Raw genomic sequence first — 6,034 nt, 5'->3', positions numbered from 1 at the left:
TGTACTCCTATTTCATAATTTCTCTGCGTTACCCATGTTTCGCATGGCATGTTGACGAAATACTGCAACTGAGTAAAACTTTTCTTCGATGCAACCCAATTAGAAGAGTCTTCCACGATGCGTTTTGAGAAGGCATATTCTCACCTTCTATGGACAATTATTTTCTTTACTGTTGCCGCGCGATGTAGCTGCGCGATCTGGGGCGCCTTGCCACGGTTCGCGGGGCTCCTCCCTGTCGGAGGTTCGAGTCCACCCACGGGCATGGGTGTGTGTGTGTGTGTTGCCCTTAGTGTAAGTTAGTTTAAGTTAGATTAAGTAGTGTGTAAGCCCAGGGACCGATGACTGATGAAGTGCAGAGTAATTTGACGGGCTTTTTAACAAGTCAGTAGACATGGAGTTATGCAATTCCTTTACAATTCAGTTCACTTATAATACTATTGACTTTGAAAACAGTATTTCTCAGTACGCAGTAGCTATATAGTATACAAATGGTTATATCAGTAGTCATGCTGTAACTTCCGATTACCAGCATCTAAAGGCCGAGAGAGGTGGCACAGTGGTTAGCACATTGGACTCGCATTCTGGAGGACGACGGTTCACACCCGCATCCGGCCATCCTGATTTAGGTTTTCCGTGATTTCCCTAAATCGCTTCAGTCGAATGCCGGGATGGTTCCTTTGAAAGGGCACGGCTGACTTCTTTTCCCACCCTTCTCCAATCTGATGGGACCGATGACCTCGCTGTTTGGTCCCCTCCCTCATACCAACCAACCAACCAGCATCTAATGATTATTACGCAAATTAGGCAGCCTAGCGATTTCTATAAATAAGTAAAAATAAGTAAAATACGTGGTTATGGTAACAGACCGATCTGTCACTTATCCCGAGGTCTAGATTAGGTTGAAAGGTGACAGTCTGGTTGTGAATTGGCGAATCCAACGAATGTGAAAGCAAAAAACCTGGTCGTGCTGACAGACTGATTTGTAGCTTCGCACACGATATAGGCTAGGTTGGAATTTGATTTTTTGTGAGACGGTGAAGCCAACAATTATAAAAGTAAATTTTTAGTATTACACGTTTTTAATCGGGCTAAAAAGTATAAGATGCTATCTCCTAGCCCCATACAGATTCCTAGCCCTATACAGATTGTCCTGAAAATTTGTGACTGAGGACTTTTTATTACTATGAAAATACTTGTAAGAGCGTCAGTTTGTCCAGGCTCTGACGACCTACAACACTGGAATTATTCTTGGAAACCACTCTCTTCCTACGTAAGCGTGCTGAACGGATTGCGTACCTTCCGAAGGCAATCGCACTGTTTACTTTCTCGAGTCTCATACGTGCCAGTTATTGGAGAACTGTCGTAATTGCAAATGAAGAAGTATCGAAATACTTAACCTGAAGCTTGATGATTACCTGTTTCTATCAACTCGAAATGATCGTTCCCTATATCAGTGGCAACATGAATCGAACTTTGCATAAACAGTTTGTCAGTTCCCCTACGTTCCGACCGCTCCCATTTCGTCATAGTATTGTTACGCATCGTTATGTGCCAATACCATCAAGTGAGCTGCAGAAAAGCGCAGAATTTCTTTAACATGAATAACAAAAGGATAGAAATAACAGAAGCAGAAAGTTCTGTAAGATTAACTGGAGACGTTTGCCGCGTGAGAGGGAACTTTTAATGTTTTCGCTGAGACACGACGAGCGCCGGTTCAAGCTTTTATTTCAGAATGTATTTAGAGTAAATTTCCTTACTGGCATTAGTGTCGTGATAAACGAAATTTTTCGCTCATGTGGAGGACTCTTTTGACATTATAAATGACAAATAGTTGACATTCCCTACTACGTACCTGAAGCTCTTGCAAAAGATTGTAGTAGCTATGCACAATTCAATCCAGCATTACGTGTTATTCATTGGTTAGCCGAATAATAAGTGATGTTTATATAGGAGCGTGACCACAGATGGCGGTTTCAAACTTGGATGGAAAAATAACCTTACTCGGTGAAATCAGAGATACAGCCTCACGGGACTTAACTTCTGAGGTCATCAGTCCCCTAGAACTGAGAACTACTTAAACCTAACTAACCTAAGGACATCACACACATCCATGCCCGAGGCAGGATTCGAACCTGCGACCATAGCGGTCGCGCGGTTCCAGACTGAAGCGCCTAGAACCGCTCGGCCACCCGGGCCGGCTCTCACGGGACAGCCTGACTACAGTTCCCACTGAATACTCAGAACATAATTAGCTCCCTTCTGTTTTTAAATGACCGTTGATACCTCTCGAAAGAAACGTTCGATTTTACAAGGCTATATCTCTTAAAAGCATTCCACAAATATGTCTGCGGTACTTTTTACAGTAACGTTTAGGATCAAAATTTTCATCTGCCTTTTATATAAGCGAAGGTAAAAGTTTCCGTTCGAAGGCCGTACAGTCCAGAATCGGTATGCCAATCAGTCAAAATCACCGCGAGTATTGAGGAAATCATCCCCCCAACGCAACAGGTCGAAGAACCCGTTATGTAAAACACCGTAACCTCCCGCGTGAAGAAGTTCGTAACTACTTGTTGCACATCCTCGTCCGACGGAATCGTCGACTCTTCAGGGCCTTTTATTACGGAAGCATTGGCGTGATAATTGTTGGAGAGAGTTCAAGACTATAGGACGAGTGCTCGAGTGACTCCCACTTGAGTTGGTGTAACTTCTGAGTTACGACATTTGCGATATGGTTCAATGGTTCAAATGGCTCTGAGCACTATGGGACTTAACGTCTGAGGTCATCAGTCCCGTAGAACTTACAACCACTTAAACCTAACTAGCCTAAGGACATCACACACATCCATGCCCGAGGCAAGATTCGAACCAGCGACCATAGCGGTCGCGCGGTTCCAGACTGAAGCGCCTAGAACCGCTCGGCCACTGCGGCCGGCCGTTTGCGATATGAGGATGTGCATTTTCGTGAAGCAGCAACATCCCTTGGCGCACTATTCCATCAACGATCTTCAACGGACATGCTGTCCCATACACATTCTTCATTTACCGGTGTGTGTCTACAAATTTTTGATATTCTGCAGCCAAGAAAAGAATAACAGCACGTTGGTCCTGTTTAGGAGGATTTGATAATAACGTCACCATAGATCACGGTTCTGGATTTACGGTACACACATCGGAAAGACACGGATGCCACACTAATCCCGTGCCCACATGTAGATGCCTAGACACCTTATCGCAGTCGCGCTACGTTGCAAACACGCAGCAGAAATGTCCTCAAACGGAAACTTTTGGATCGCCCCTTGTATATTTGACTAAAAGTATACGAACACCTTTACTGTGAGATGCGTCTCCACTCCACCTTTATGAGGGCTTAGACTCTGCTGGGGATACTTTCAGTGTGGCGTCTAAATGTCTGTGGAGGAACGGCAGCCGCCCGCAGTGGCCGCGCGGCCTAGGGCGCCATGTCATTGATTGGGCGGCCGCTCCCGTTGGAGGTTCGAGTCCCCCCTCCGGCAAGGGTGTGTGTGTTGCTCTTAGCATAAGATAGTTTAAGTTAGTTTAAGTAGTTTGTATGTCTAGGGACCCATGACCTCGGCAGTTCACACAAATTTGAACATTTTTTTGAGGAACGGCAGTCTATTCCTCCTCAAGTGTTGAAACCAGAAAGTGTTGTGATGTTGGACGCTGGAGTCTGGAGCGGATTCGATGTTCTAACTCATCCCAGCAGTTTTCCAGGTCGGGACTCTGGGCTCGCAGGCCGTTTCAGGAATGTTATTACCCACAAACTATTGCTTCAAAGATGCTGCTTTATGACAGGGCGCATTGTTATGCTGATACAATCATCATCTCCAGACCAATTCTCTACTGTACACAGTATACAAATCAGTATAATATGTTCATATCCTTACTCATTTAGCGTTTCTTTAGCGCAATTAAGTGACCACATCCGAAAAAGAAAAACACACAGATAACCTTCGTATTTCACTGTTGGTAGTATACATGATGGCAGATAACGTTCTCCAGGCATCCGCAAAACCCAAACACTTACATTGGTTTTATAAAGGAATCCGATATTTTACGGACTGTAAGACGTACCTTAATTTTTAAACAATTTTCTACAAAATAACATTTTTACCATATTTATTGTTAGGCTTCAAAGCCAGACTAAAAAAAATTCTTAGTTTATAAAACCAAACTGACCTTAAAAATCCTTGAAAATCGTCATCCAGACTTTCTTCTTCTTCCGCGTAGTAGTCATCGTTGTGCTCTTCATATATAAGATTGTCTTCGTTGCCATCGAGAGCGTTAATAACGCCACACTTATTGAAACATTTAACAATAATGTCTTCTCTCACTCTAGATCACGAATTTTTTATCCACTGACACTTGTTTGATTGTAGGTCGGCTCTATTTGGCGTGAATTCATGTTAGGTTTCATCCATCATCCATTTGGTCCGTTCCTCTCGCATATACACTTTAAAATGTTTATTTGTCGAACCATCAAGAGGCTGTAATTTTGAAGTAAGTCGTCCCGGAATAACAGCAAGCTCTTTGTTACCCTGTCTCAATTTCTCTTTCATAGAATTTTTCAAATGAATACTAAACTGATATAGCAGAAGAAAACTCTTCATCAGTAAAGCACCTTTCCTTCTCTTCCACACTCCGTTAATCCATAATTTCATACCAGCCTTGTCCATTCAACCCTTGCCGTGTACGTGGAGAACAACACCTGGCAGTATTTCAGAAGGCTTTGGAACTGTTTTGCGCTAGAAAATGTACCGTCAGCTCAACCTGAAGGGACAACAGTGTAGTACATTTTTTCATGTCCACTTGTTTTTATAGTTACAGCTTTAGCAACTTTCATGGCAACAGTTTTGTTACTCCGCACATCAAATGTCAGAGGAGTTTCGCCCATATTCGCTCCACACTGGTTTTCTTTCGATACTGAATAATAAAACGAAGGGAAGATAAAATTTTCTCTTCATACTCATGTGACATCTTCTGAGATATTTCGGCTTTGGTTCGCGTGCTAAGTCCACGATGCTTCACAAACCTGTAGCACCAAACAACTCCATCCTCAAAGTCTGTTAAGTTTCATTGTAGCGCTAGCTTACGAGCGTGTATTTGAATCAATTTTGTTGTAATTCCACTGCCATTTCGACGGTGTCCTTGAATTTGTTTCAATACGTCATCTTCTACTTTGGCCATTTCGCATTCAGTCCTCCATTTGCCCACTTAGTCTTACTTTTTTTTCACTTCTTCTTTACTTGCCCGCCAATCGCGAATGGTTTTTTCTTTGATAGAGGGCCGAAATGCTGCTCATCTGCTATGTTTCCCTGTTCTTCTGGATATGCTATTACTTTCAATTTATAGCAGCCATCAGACGAATGCCTTCACTTTTTTTCCATTATTAAATTAGCTTCTAACAAAAATAATGTACTGTTACCGATAACAGAAGTCACTTTCAATTCAAATTCACTGGCACTGTAAACTGCAATGACGCATCATAGGCTATCTAGTGTTCTGGGTTTGTGATGGCGGGGCGGGAGGAAGACAGTGTTAGCAAGCTCGTGAATCCCCGCTACTCACGTTCGTCGCATCAGTGCACAGCTGCGGCCAGTCGAATCCAGTGTTGTCAGATAGAGATAGGTTTCCCGCGGCACCAAATTTATGGCTATTTTTAAGACTGGTGGGAATTTTAAATGAAGCACTGGACATTTTTATATTAATTTCGAGTACAAGACGCACCTGAATTTTGGAGGCAATTTTTAGAAGAAGAAAGTGCTTCTCATAGTCCCTAAAATACGGTATCGTAATTCGTCACTAAAAATTACACGTTTCTAGTCATCCATTATCCAGTGCCGTCGCCCCTCACACCACATCATGCGTCGCTTAGCACTGACTACAGAATGCGTAGCTAATGAGGACCTGCTCGACGGTGATTGTGATAGCTGAGCTACTGGTACCACTTTGGAGCTCACGACTGGTCCCTTCAGCCGATATCATGTGATTTCTTATAACCATCCTCCGCAATGCT

The 6,034-nt window shown here is 43.1% G+C and overlaps 1 non-coding gene across 1 annotated transcript; it reads right to left on the bottom strand.

Annotated features, from left to right (window-relative positions):
* Positions 1-2,111: 2,111 nt before the first annotated feature.
* On the bottom strand, positions 2,112-2,195 carry Trnas-gga (transfer RNA serine (anticodon GGA)). The gene is given in 2 exon segments: positions 2,112-2,146; positions 2,156-2,195. It is a non-coding gene; the product is annotated as a tRNA-Ser (tRNA).
* Between the last annotated feature and the right edge of the window lie 3,839 nt (positions 2,196-6,034).

The sequence above is a fragment of the Schistocerca serialis genome, chromosome 3, assembly GCF_023864345.2.
Source record: "Schistocerca serialis cubense isolate TAMUIC-IGC-003099 chromosome 3, iqSchSeri2.2, whole genome shotgun sequence".
NCBI lineage: Eukaryota > Metazoa > Arthropoda > Insecta > Orthoptera > Acrididae > Schistocerca > Schistocerca serialis.
Note: the sequence above shows the minus strand (reverse complement) of the source record. Positions and strands in the feature narration are given on the sequence as shown.